This window comes from Oncorhynchus keta, chromosome 19 (genome assembly GCF_023373465.1).
Source record: "Oncorhynchus keta strain PuntledgeMale-10-30-2019 chromosome 19, Oket_V2, whole genome shotgun sequence".
NCBI classification, from domain to species: Eukaryota; Metazoa; Chordata; class Actinopteri; order Salmoniformes; family Salmonidae; genus Oncorhynchus; species Oncorhynchus keta.
This window is the reverse complement of record NC_068439.1, coordinates 7,027,195-7,040,738: the sequence shown is the minus strand read 5'-3', so window position 1 is coordinate 7,040,738 and position 13,544 is coordinate 7,027,195. Positions and strand designations below refer to the sequence as shown.

Sequence of the window (13,544 nt, the reverse complement as noted above, 5' to 3'; positions counted from 1 at the left end):
AGACATACAGGTCATGCTCCTCCTACCTCTCACAGTATTTATATAGGATGGTGTGTATAGACAGTAGTTATATAGGATGGTGTGTATAGACAGTAGTTATATAGGGTGGTGTGTATAGACAGTAGTTATATAGGATGGTGTGTATAGACAGTATTTATATAGGATGGTGTGTATAGACAGTAGTTATATAGGATGGTGTGTATAGACAGTGTCTAATGTGCAGAGTGGAGAACCGAAGGTAGCTGGCAAGAGACTTTGTCTAATGTTCAGTGCAGAATACCAGTCGGAGCCCGGCTTGTATATATGTCTCTCGGTCGCAGCTTTGACGCACAGCAGGGTGAACCAGCCGTGGGTTCGGGTGAGGTCTATATCATGGTCACGTGGTTGTTAAATCACAGTCTTGTAATGTTGCATCATGACATCCTTGGGGGGAAAAAGGACTCCTTGGAAATGACTATGTCCCTTTAAACGGCAGGCGTGGCTTTTCTACTCTCCCCACGCCTTTTATGCAAACCACCGTCTTTCTCTCCCGCATCATATAGTGCACTAGTCGAGTTGTCAAGTGTCCATTGTGAAATCTATCTAAATTACTGGATTTGGAAAGTAGACCTACGAGTTACTTTTCCCAGTTTGGTGCGAAAGCTGTGTACTAGTCAAATAGTGAGCGTTCAACTGAAAGCAACAGCTATTTATTGAGTGTAATTTACCGCGAGAAAGCTTCAGCGTCGCTGTGTTGGTTACTACGCATTATAGGAATTCATTAAGAAGACGCCCGTTCAATTTCACTAACGCTAAAAGGATTATTCAAATATTTAACAAAGATAACATTTATTTTTTTCTCTCCATCCCCGAACGGAAGTGTGTTCTATTTATTTACTATAGCCCGCTACTAGAAAGCATACATCGCAGTGTTTTCAGAAGTTTAGGGTTTGTGAACACGCCTGTTGTTATTTAATTATGGCAGATTTAGGCCTACCAGTGGATTGGGATTTATTTGCTCTCTTGCTTTTTCTCAATGCTTTGTGAGATAACGGTTTGTTTTGACTACCGTAAAACGTTGTGTTGCTCTGAAGACGCAAAACTTTTATTTATTTATTGAGACATCTGGGAATTGTTGTTTTGGCAGCCATTTAAACGACATTTTATTAGCCACGTAACCCGAAAGAGACATACAGGGTGTTATAAGCGTTTGTTTTTTTAGCCTACAAAGAGAGGGTTGCTGAACTGTGGCTCTATTTCCCCGGTGTAGTTGGACTGTTGTATTATATAATGCAAACTACGTTGCGAAACTTGGTGTTATGTAGTTTTATCATAACAGACTATTGTGTTTATTATAGCAGTCCAACGTGCTAGGCTGATTCCAAGCCTCTCTGTTCCGAGGTAGGATAGTCTTAACGGAGATCAGTTCACAGTTGAAGAGTGCGCTTCCTCAACCACGCCTGCCCTGACTTCTCGATGCCGGGCATAAACTCCACCACCGCCTCTCGCTATGAGTCCGGCTGGGAGATGGAATACGACCACTATCAACATTACTTCTACGACGACCACGATCCAGACGAGGATTTCTCTAAATCCACTGCGCCCAGCGAGGACATATGGAAGAAATTTGAACTAGTACCAACCCCGCCCATGTCCCCTATCCGGACTTTGGAGGGGGCCGCCGGGTTCGGGATGGTCTGCCCTTCGCTGGGGGACAAACTCGAGTGGGTGTCTCAGTTTTTGGGTCAAGAGGACGACCAGGATGTGCCGTGTAAACTCAGCTCAGCCGACGAGGCTTTGGGGAACCTGAGCTCCATTATCGTACAGGACTGCATGTGGAGCGGGTTCTCAGCGGGCAAGCAGCTGGAGAAAGTTTTCGGGGAGCGGCTTGCCTCCTGTCCGAACAAACTGCCCATGCAGGCGTTGGGAGCTGCAATCACCACCGCCGGGAGGGCGCAGTGCGTGACGGTGCCAGTGGACTCGGCTGTTCCAGTTCTCGGTAGCCTGGCGACGGATTGCGTGGACCCGGCTGCTGTTCTCGCCTTCCCGCTAACCGGGGGAACGTTTAAGAAACCGTCGGTGTCCTCCTGTTCAGAGACCCACACAGACTCATCAGGTACGTTATAAGTTCAACATTGGACTGTGAAACTGACTATGAAAAGCTCTTATATAATGTCAATCATAAGTGTGGATGCAGCCAATTTGCCATAAGTGACCTTACTGGCCACAAAGTTTTAGTAGTATTTGGCAGTTTTCACAATGTGTTTTTCTGAACAGTATTGGTAGCAATGTGGCTGCTGAAGGCTTTAGTGACTGCATTGCGTTGCCCCTGGCAGCCCCACTGCTTTGTGAAAATGACCCTCCCATCTGAAACATCTGTTGATTGGCTATGGTCCAAGATACCAGCTGCTAGAGAGAACAGTGTCCTGGCCTACTCTCCCTTTTCAAGTATAATTTATGGTTCACTTTAATGTTCTTACCATTTCCTCATCCTCAACGACACTGAAAGAAACACGTTACATTTTATATATATATATATATATATATATATATATATATATATATATATATATATATATATTATATGTGTGTGTATGTATATGTGTGTGTGTGTTAAATATTGCTTCTTGGATAAACTGAATAACTTGTAATAAATATGCTCTCTACATTCTCTTCATTTCATTGAGCTACTTTGCGTTGGTCTTCAGTGTAGGTATTTAGGTTGGCATGTGACTAGTCTCTCTCTCTATCTAATGTGTGTGGAATGTCACAATGGAGACTTGTTGCAGTGCAGCGTCGTGGCATTCCTTCCTGAGCTGAAGTGGCAAAGGCACCAATTGTGTCAGAAGTTGGGTTTGGTCAACTTACTAGTGATGGACTAGTAGACCAGTGATAAAAATGGTTCATTCACCTTGTTAAAATCTCTCGCAGTGTGTGACACTTTCATACCAGGCTTGATATTCATATTTATTAAGTCATACATGTAGTATCATCTATTTCAATACTGTATGAAAGGGGGTTAGGTGCCAGAAAGCTAGGAATGAATCAAATCAAATCAAATCAAATTTATTTATATAGCCCTTCGTACATCAGCTGATATCTCAAAGTGCTGTACAGAAACCCAGCCTAAAACCCCAAACAGCAAACAATGCAGGTGTAAATGCACGGTGGCTAGGAAAAACTCCCTAGAAAGGCCAAAACCTAGGAAGAAACCTAGAGAGGAACCGGGCTATGTGGGGTGGCCAGTCCTCTTCTGGCTGTGCCGGGTAGAGATTATAACAGAACATGACCAAGATGTTCAAATGTTCATAAATGACCAGCATGGTCGAATAATAATAAGGCAGAACAGTTGAAACTGGAGCAGCAGCACAGTCAGGTGGACTGGGGACAGCAAGGAGCCTTCATGTCAGGTAGTCCTGGGGCACGGTCCTAGGGCTCAGGTCAGTTGAAACTGGAGCAGGAGCATGGCCAGGTGGACTGGGGACAGCAAGGAGTCCTCATGTCAGGTAGTCCTGGGACATGAGTCTTCAGTAAAGACTTAAAGGTTGAGACCGAGTTTGCGTCTCTGACATGGGTAGGCAGACCGTTCCATAAAAATGGAGCTCTATAGGAGAAAGCCCTGCCTCCAGCTGTTTGCTTAGAAATTCTAGGGACAATTAGGAGGCCTGCGTCTTGTGACCGTAGCGTACGTGTAGGTATGTACGGCAGGACCAAATCAGAGAGGTAGGTAGGAGCAAGCCCATGTAATGCTTTGTAGGTTAGCAGTAAAACCTTGAAATCAGCCCTTGCTTTGACAGGAAGCCAGTGTAGAGAGGCTAGCACTGGAGTAATATGATCAAATTTTTGGTTCTAGTCAGGATTCTAGCAGCCGTATTTAGCACTAACTGAAGTTTATTTAGTGCTTTATCCGGGTAGCCGGAAAATAGAGCATTGCAGTAGTCTAACCTAGAAGTGACAAAAGCATGGATTAATTTTTCTGCATCATTTTTGGACAGAAAGTTTCTGATTTTGCAATGTTACGTAGATGGAAAAAAGCTGTCCTCGAAATGGTCTTGATATGTTCTTCAAAGAGATCAGGGTCCAGAGTAACGCCGAGGTCCTTCACAGTTTTATTTGAGACGACTGTACAACCATTAAGATTAATTGTCAGATTCAACAGAAGATCTCTTTGTTTCTTGGGACCTAGAACAAGCATCTCTGTTTTGTCTGAGTTTAATAGTAGAAAGTTTGCAGCCATCCACTTCCTTATGTCTGAAACACATGCTTCTAGCGAGGGCAATTTTGGGGCTTCACCATGTTTCATTGAAATGTACAGCTGTGTGTCATCCGCATAGCAGTGAAAGTTTACATTATGTTTTCGAATAACATCCCCAAGAGGTAAAATATATAGTGAAAACAATAGTGGTCCTAAAACAGAACCTTGAGGAACACCGAAATGTACAGTTGATTTGTCAGAGGACAAACCATTCACAGAGACAAACTGATATCTTTCCGACAGATAAGACCTAAACCAGGCCAGAACATGTCCGTGTAGACCAATTTGGGTTTCCAATCTCTCCAAAAGAATGTGGTGATCGATGGTATCAAAAGCAGCACTAAGGTCTAGGAGCACGAGGACAGATGCAGAGCCTCGGTCCGATGCCATTAAAATGTCATTTACCACCTTCACAAGTGCCGTCTCAGTGCTATGATGGGGTCTAAAACCAGACTGAAGCATTTCGTATACATTGTTTGTCTTCAGGAAGGCAGTTAGTTGCTGCGCAACAGCCTTCTCTAAAATCTTTGAGAGGAATGGAAGATTCGATATAGGCCGATAGTTTTTATATTTTCTGGGTCAAGGTTTGGCTTTTTCAAGAGAGGCTTTATTACTGCCACTTTTAGTGAGTTTGGTACACATCCAGTGGATAGAGAGCCGTTTATTATGTTCAACATAGGAGGGCCAAGCACAGGAAGCAGCTCTTTCAGTAGTTTAGTTGGAATAGGGTCCAGTATACAGCTTGAAGGTTTAGAGGCCATGATTATTTTCATCATTGTGTCAAGAGATATAGTACTAAAACACTTGAGCGTCTCTCTTGATCCTAGGTCCTGGCAGAGTTGTGCAGACTCAGGACAACTGAGGTTTGGAGGAATACGCAGGTTTAAAGAGGAGTCCGTAATTTGCTTTCTAATAATCATAATCTTTTCCTCAAAGAAGTTCATGAATTTATCACTGCTAAAGTGAAAGTCATTGTCACGTTCTGACCTTTATTTTCTGTGTTTTGTGTTTAGTTAGTATGGTCAGGGCGTGAGTTGGGTGGGCAGTCTATGTTTGTTTGTCTAGGTTTTGGGAATTTCTATGTTTCGGCCTAGTATGGTTCTCAATCAGAGGCAGGTGTCATTAGTTGTCTCTGATTGAGAATCATACTTAGGTGGCCTGGGTTTCACTGTGTGTTGGTGGGTGATTGTTTCCTGTCTCTGTGTATGCACCAGATAGGACTGTAATTTGAGTTTTCACGTTTTCTTGTTTTGTTAGTTTGTTCATGTGTACCTTAAAGCATTAAAGAAGTACCATGGAAAATTACCACGCCGCGTATTGGTCCTCTGATCCGTTTCGCCTCTCCTCTTCGGAAGAAGAGGAGGAAACTCGTTACAGAATCACCCACCACAATCGGACCAAGCGGCGTGGTAAAGGACAGCGACTGACAGCAGCAGCAGCAACAACAACAGCGGCCAGCATCAGAGCTGAATCTGGACTACACAACTTGGGAGGAGATAGATAGGTGGGCGGTCGACCCAGGGAGAGTGCCGGAGCCCGCCTGGGATTCGATGGAGCAATGCAAGGAAGGTTACAGGAGAATGAGGTTGGCTGGGAAAAATCGCAGCCCCAAAGCAGAGCTGGAGGCAGCGAAAGCTGATCGGCGGCAATATGAGGAGCCAGCACGGCAGTGCGACAGGTACGAGAGGCAGCCCCAAATTTTTTTTTTTTTTGGGGGGCACACGAGGTGTGGTACTAAGCCAGGTAGCAGACCTGAGCTCACTCCTCGTGCTTATTATGAGCAGCGCATTACTGGTCAGGCACCGTGTTATGCGGTTGAGCGCACGGTGTCGCCAGTGCGTGTCCATAGCCCGGTGCGCTATAGGGCAGCCCCGAGAGTGCCATGCGAGTGTGGGCATTGAGCCAGGGCGTATGGTGCCTGCTCAGCGGGTCTGGTCGCCCGGTACGCAGTCTTGGTCCAGGTTATCCTGCGCCGGCTCTGCGTGCTGTGTCTCCGGGCGCTGGGAGGGTGCAGTGCGTCCTCTGCCTGCGCTCCGCTCGTACCGGGCAACTGTGGGAGTGGAGCCTAGGGGAGAGGTGCGTGTAGTAAGCACTAGATCTCCCGTGCTTACCCACAGCCCGGTTCAACCTGTGCCTGCACTCTTGAGGGTCCGGGCTCGAGTAGTTGTCCAGCCTGGGGAAGTGGTGCCAGGTTGCGCACCAGAGCTCCAGTGCTCCCCCACAGCCCGGTCTTTCAGGCTCCTCCTAACACCAAGCCTCCTGAAAGTCTCCCCAGCCTGGTAGTTCCTGTGGCAGCCCCACGCACCAGGCTGTCTCTCAGTCTCCTCCCCTGCAGGTGCTCCCGCCTGTCCGGCGCCGCTGCCGGAGCCTCCCGCCTGTCCGGCGCCGTTGCGGAGCCTCCCGCCTGTCCGGCGCCGCTGCGGGCCTCCCGCCTGTCCGGCGCCGCTGCGGAGCCTCCCGCCTGTCCGGAGCCTCCCGCCTGTCCGGCGCCGCTGCCGGAGCCTCCCGCCTGTCCGGCGCCGCTGCCGGAGCCTCCCGCCTGTCCGGCGCCACTGCCGGAGCCTCCCGCCTGTCCGGCGCCGCTGCGGAGCCTCCCGCCTGTCCGGCGCCGCTGCCTCCTGTAGCAGCTCCACGCACCAGGCTGTCTCTCTGTCTCCTCTCTGCAGGTGCTCCCGCCTGTCCGGCGCCGCTGCCGGAGCCTCCCGCCTGTCCGGCGCCGCTGCGGAGCCTCCCGCCTGTCCGGCGCCGCTGCCGGAGCCTCCCGCCTGTCCGGCGCCGCTGCGGAGCCTCCCGCCTGTCCGGAGCCTCCCGCCTGTCCGGCGCCGCTGCCGGGAGCCTCCCGCCTGTCCGGCGCCGCTGCGGAGCCTCCCGCCTGTCCGGCGCTGCTGCGGAGCCTCCCGCCTGTCCGGCGCTGCTGCGGGCGTCCCGCCTGTCCGGCGCCGCTGCTGGAGCGTCCCGCCTGTCTGGCGCCGCTGCCGGGCGTCCCGCCTGTCTGGCGCCGCTGCCGGAGCGTCCCTCCTGTCCGGCGCCGCTGCCCGGAGCCTCCCGCCTGTCCGGCGCCGCTGCCGGAGCGTCCCGCCTGTCTGGCGCCGCTGCCGGAGCCCCTCAGCCCAGAGGCGCCAGAGCCCCTCAGCCCAGAGGCGCCAGAGCCCCTCAGCCCAGAGGCACCAGAGCCCCTCAGCCCAGAGGCGCCAGAGCCCCTGTCCCTCTGTCCAGAGCCCCTGTCCCTCTGTCCAGAGCCCTGTCCCTCTGTCCAGAGCCCCTGCCCCTCTGTCCCGAGCTGCCCCTCTGTCCAGTGGGGTCATTGAGAGGGTTGCCATGGTGAGAAAGCCACGGAGGCGGAAAATAAGGCGGACAAAGACAAGGGTGAAGTGGGGTCCGCGTCCGCGCCAGAACCGCCACCGCGGACAGACGCCCACCCAGACCCTCCCCTATAGGTCAAGGTTTTGCGGCCGGAGTCCGCACCTTTGGGGGTACTGTCACGTTCTGACCTTTATTTTCTGTGTTTTGTGTTTAGTTAGTATGGTCAGGGCGTGAGTTTGGTGGGCAGTCTATGTTTGTTTGTCTAGGTTTTGGGAATTTCTATGTTTCGGCCTAGTATGGTTCTCAATCAGAGGCAGGTGTCATTAGTTGTCTCTGATTGAGAATCATACTTAGGTGGCCTGGGTTTCACTGTGTGTTGGTGGGTGATTGTTTCCTGTCTCTGTGTATGCACCAGATAGGACTGTAATTTGAGTTTTCACGTTTTCTTGTTTTGTTAGTTTGTTCATGTGTACCTTAAAGCATTAAAGAAGTACCATGGAAAATTACCACGCCGCGTATTGGTCCTCTGATCCGTTTCGCCTCTCCTCTTTGGAAGAAGAGGAGGAAACTCGTTACAGTCATCCTCTCTTGGGGAATGCTGCTTTTTAGTTAGCTTTGCCACAGTATCAAAAGGAATTTCGGATTGTTCTTATTTTCCTCAATTAAGTTAGAAAAATAGGACGATCGAGCAGCAGTAAGGGCTCTTCGGTACTGCACGGTACCGTCCTTCAAGCTAGTCGGAAGACTTCCAGTTTGGTGTGGCGCCATTTCCGTTCCAATTTTCTGGAAGCTTGCTTCAGAGCTCGGGTATTTTCTGTGTACCAGGGAGCTAGTTTCTTATGAGACATTTTTAGTTTTTAGGGGTGCAACTGCATCTAGGGTATTGCGCAAGGTTAAATTGAGATCCTCAGTTAGGTGGTTAACGGATTTTTGTCCTCTGGCGTCCTTGGGTAGGCAGAGGGAGTCTGGAAGGGCATCAAGGAATCTTTGTGTTGTCTGTGAATTTATAGCACGACTTTTGATGTTCCTTGGTTGGGGTCTGAGCAGATTATTTGTTGCAATTGCAAACGTAATAAAATGGTGGTCCGATAGTCCAGGATTATGAGGAAAAACATTAAGATCCACAACATTTATTCCATGGGACAAAACTAGGTCCAGCGTATGACTGTGACAGTGAGTGGGTCCAGAGACATGTTGGACAAAACCCACTGAGTCGATGATGGCTCCAAAAGCCTTTTGGAGTGGGTCTGTGGACTTTTCCATGTGAATATTAAAGTCACCAAAGATTAGAATATTATCTGCAATGACTACAAGGTCTGATAGGAATTCAGGGAACTCAGTGAGAAACGCTGTATATGGCCCAGGAGGCCTGTAAACAGTAGCTATAAAAAGTGATTGAGTAGGCTGCATAGATTTCATGACTAGAAGCTCAAAAGACGAAAACGTCATTTTTTTTTTGTAAATTGAAATTTGCTATCGTAAATGTTAGCAACACCTCCGCCTTTGCGGGATGCACGGGGATATGGTCACTAGTGTAGCCAGGAGGTGAGGCCTCATTTAACACAGTAAATTCATCAGGCTTAAGCCATGTTTCAGTCAGGCCAATCACATCAAGATTATGATCAGTGATTAGTTCATTGACTATAATTGCCTTTGAAGTAAGGGATCTAACATTAAGTAGCCCTATTTTGAGATGTGAGGTATCATGATCTCTTTCAGTAATGACAGGAATGGAGGTGGTCTTTATCCTAGTGAGATTGCTAAGGCGAACACCGCCATGTTTAGTTTTGCCCAACCTAGGTCGAGGCACAGACACGGTCTCAATGGTGATAGCTGAGCTGACTACACTGACTATGCTAGTGGCAGACTCCACTATGCTGGCAGGCTGGCTAATAGCCTGCTGCCTGGCCTGCACCCTATTTCATTGTGGAGCTAGAGGAGTTAGAGCCCTGTCTATGTTGGCAGATAAGATGAGATGAGAGCACCCCTCCAGCTAGGATGAATGAATGATTGAATGAATGAATGAATGAATGAATGAATGAATGAATGATTGAATGAATGAATGAATGATTGAATGAATGAATGAATGAATGAATGATTGATTGAATGATTGAATGAATGAATGAATGAATGAATGAATGAATGAATGATTGAATGAATGAATGAATGAATGAATGATTGAAAGAATGAATGGTTGAATGAATGAATGAATGATTGAATGAATGAATGAATGAATGAATGATTGATTGAATGAATGATTGAATGAATGATTGAAAGAATGAATGGATGAATGAATGAATGAATGATTGATTGATTGAATGAATGAATGAATGAATGATTGAAAGAATGAATGGTTGAATGAATGAATGAATGATTGAATGCATGAATGAATGAATGAATGAATGAATGATTGAATGAATGAATGATTGAATGATTGAATGAATGAATGATTGATTGATTGAATGATTGAATGAATGAATGATTGAATGATTGAATGAATGAATGAATGATTGATTGATTGATTGAATGAATGAATGAATGAATGAATGAATGAATGAATGAATGAATGATTCCTCAGTGCAGGTAGACGTACACTCGTACAGAAGAGTTCAAATGGAACGTGCAGAATAGGCCTCAGATCAGTACTAGTTGGTTGACAGACAGATACCAAGGAAGGTGCAGAATAGGCCTCAGATCAGTACTAGTTGGTTGACAGACAGATACCAAGGAACGTGCAGAACAGGCCTCAGATCAGTACTAGTTGGTTGACAGATAGATACCAAGGAACGTGCAGAATAGGCCTCAGATCAGTACTAGTTGGTTGACAGACAGATACCAAGGAAGGTGCAGAACAGGCCTCAGATCAGTACTAGTTGGTTGACAGACAGATACCAAGGAACCAATTTGTCCTTATCTCTATCTGACCTCATGCATGATAATGGTATATAGCAGGTTTATTCAACTATATTCTTAAGGGGCCAGACATTTTGGATTCATTAAAAAAAGGCTATTAACAGGGGGGGGGTCAGACATGTTCGACATGGGATTGATCTTCCTAAAACCTCTCTATATATATATATATATATATATTTTTTTTAATATATATTTAAAAAAGACACAAACACAATTCTAATCTTATGAAGCAACTTTATTAACATGAAACGTTGCTAAAAATATATATATTTTAAGTGCTTGAAAATTACCCTAATTCATGAATTTCTACTTTCCTGTCCATTGTACATAGCTTCATCTCTTCTTTCTTCTCCACATAGGAAATCATTTATCTCAGTTGACCAGCATCATATTCTGTTTTCATATTTCATTATCATTTAGTTATTTTCTGTCTTGTTTATTGCTACACTTAAACCTGTTTTAATGCATGTCATTTCTCAGTTGCCGAGCTTTCTGAAGAGACTGTCTCTCCCCTGCATCAGTAGAGAACAACTCCCTGTAATAAACTGCATCACCTCTGTGGTGACTTCATCTCGTTCCAAAGTTAGCTTTTCAGTTTTATCTAAAAACTCTGACATCGCGGAGTGATCCGTACCGATGACTTGGATCATGATGCTCAGCAGACTTCGAAACAAGCCATGTTGCAGGCCAGATGTTGATAGGATAATGTTTCTGATAGCCCATAACTGAGTCCATAGTGTTTCTTTGAGTCATCGCTGAGTTAAGCACAAAGCACGCTCTGGTGTATGAGGCAGTTTAGTGATCTGATTTGGTGAAAGAGCCAACAGGCGGGCAGACATACCCTGCACCCCTGTTAGCAGCTCTGATTGGCTGTAACTGGTATGTTGGATAATATTTATTGACAGCACTTAATGAACGGGACTACAGAAAAACAGGTTCTCCCATTGGAGAATATTGGATGAGGGTTCCTTTTGGCCCTAAACATCACATTTTTTGCCGGATTCGTTTTTTTGGGGGGGCAGATTTGTTTTTAATTCATGTTGAAGAGGATCTCGCTCTCTGAGGCCGACGTGAGAAAGGTCTTTAATAATCAGGTTAAGGCTGCGGGACCTGAATGTATTCCAGGGTACGTAATCAGAGCATACGCAGAACTCTAACGCTTCATGCCACAATAACTACCACCCTGTAGCCCTCACATCTGTAATCAGGAAGTGCTTTGAGAGGCTGGTTATGGCACACATTAACTCCATCATCCGAGACACGCTTTTAATTTGCATACCACCTCAACAGATCCATGACGCAATCTCATTTGCACTCCACTTGCCCTCATCCACCTAGATACCTACGTATGTAAGGATGCTGTTCATTGACTACAGTTCAGCGTTCAACACCATTGTCCCCTCTAAGCTCGTCACCAAGCTAAGGACTCTGGGTCTGAATATACATCCCTCTGCAACTGGATCCTGGACTTCCTGACGAGCCGACCCCAGGTGGTGAGGGTAGGCAACATCGCCTCCGGCACACTGACCCTCAACATGGGGGCCCCACAGGGTTGTGTGCCTAGTCCCCTCCTGTACTCCCTGTTAACCCACGACTGCGTGGCCACTCATTACTCCAACACCACCATCAAGTTGGCTGACAACACGACGGTGGTAGGCCTGATCACCGATGACAATGAGTCAGCCTACAAGGAGGAGGTCAGTGACCTGATAGTGTGGTGCCAGAACAAAGCATCTCAATGTCAGTAAGATCAAGGAGCTGATCGTGAAACTAGAGGAAACGGGGGGGACTCTACATCGCCGGGGCTGCAGTGGAGCGGATCGAGAGTTCCCCGGTGTCCAAATCACTAAATACTTAAAATGGTCCAAACACATGCACGGTCATGAAGAAGGTGCAACAGCTCCCCCTCAGGGAGTTGCAATTATGTTAACACAGCTGAAAACTGTTGTTCTGATTAAAGAAGCAACTAAACTGGCCTTCTTTAGACTAGTTGAGTATCTGGAGCATCAGCATTTGTGGGTTCAATTACAGGCTCAAAATGTCCAGAAACAAAGAACTTTCTTCTGAAACTCGTCAGTCTATTCTTGTTCTGAGAAGTGAAGGCTTTTCCATACGAGAAATTGCCAAGAAACTGAAGATCTCGTACAACGCTGTGTACTACTCCCTTCACAGAACAGCGGATACTGTCTCTAACCAGAACAGAAAGAGGAGTGGGAGGCCCCGGTGCACAACTGAGCAAGAGGACAAGTACATTAGTGTCTAGTTGGAATGCTGGTCTACTAGGCAGAGTTCCTCTGTCCAGTGTCTGTGTTCTTTTGCCAATCTTAATCTTTTATTTGTATTGTCTAGTCTGAGATATGCCTTTTTATTTTTAACTCTGCACCACTCGGGAGCACCCTGCACATTGTAAGTATGGTACTAACTGACCCTGCACATTGTAAGTATGGCATTGAACTGATCCTGTATATAGTGTGGTATTAACTGACCCTGTATATAGTATGGTATTAACTGACCCTGTATATAGTATGGTATTAATTGACCCTGTATATAGTATGGTACTAACTGACCCTGTATATAGTATGGTACTAACTGACCCTGTATGTAGTATGGTATTAACTGACCCTGTATATAGTATGGTACTAACTGACCCTGTATATAGTATGGTATTGACTGACCCTGTATATAGTATGGTATTAACTGACCCTGTATATAGTATGGTATTAACTGACCCTGTATATAGTATGGTACTAACTGACCCTGTATATAGTATGGTATTAATTGACCCTGTATATAGGATGGTATTGATCTGACCCTGTATATAGTATGGTATTAACTGACCCTGTATATAGTATGGTATTGACTGACCCTGTATATAGTATGGTATTAATTGACCCTGTATATAGGATGGTATTGATCTGACCCTGTATATAGTATGATATTAACTGACCCTGTATATAGTATGGTATTAACTGACCCTGTGTATAGTATGGTACTAACTGACCCTGTATATAGTATGGTACTAACTGACCCTGTATATAGGGTGGTATTTACTGACCCTGTATATAGTATGGTATTAACTGACCCTGTATATAGT

At 46.3% G+C, this 13,544-nt stretch overlaps 1 protein-coding gene across 9 annotated transcripts in view; it reads left to right on the top strand.

Moving 5' to 3' along the window:
- Positions 1-513: 513 nt before the first annotated feature.
- Positions 514-13,544, top strand: part of LOC118397926 (uncharacterized) — a 30,450-nt gene continuing 17,419 nt past the window's right edge. For all 9 annotated transcript variants that reach the window (XR_008069961.1, XR_008069958.1, XR_008069956.1 and 6 more), the window contains exon 1: positions 514-2,095. The gene's annotated coding sequence lies outside the window, so the exon portion shown is untranslated. The remainder of the gene's footprint in view (positions 2,096-13,544) is intronic.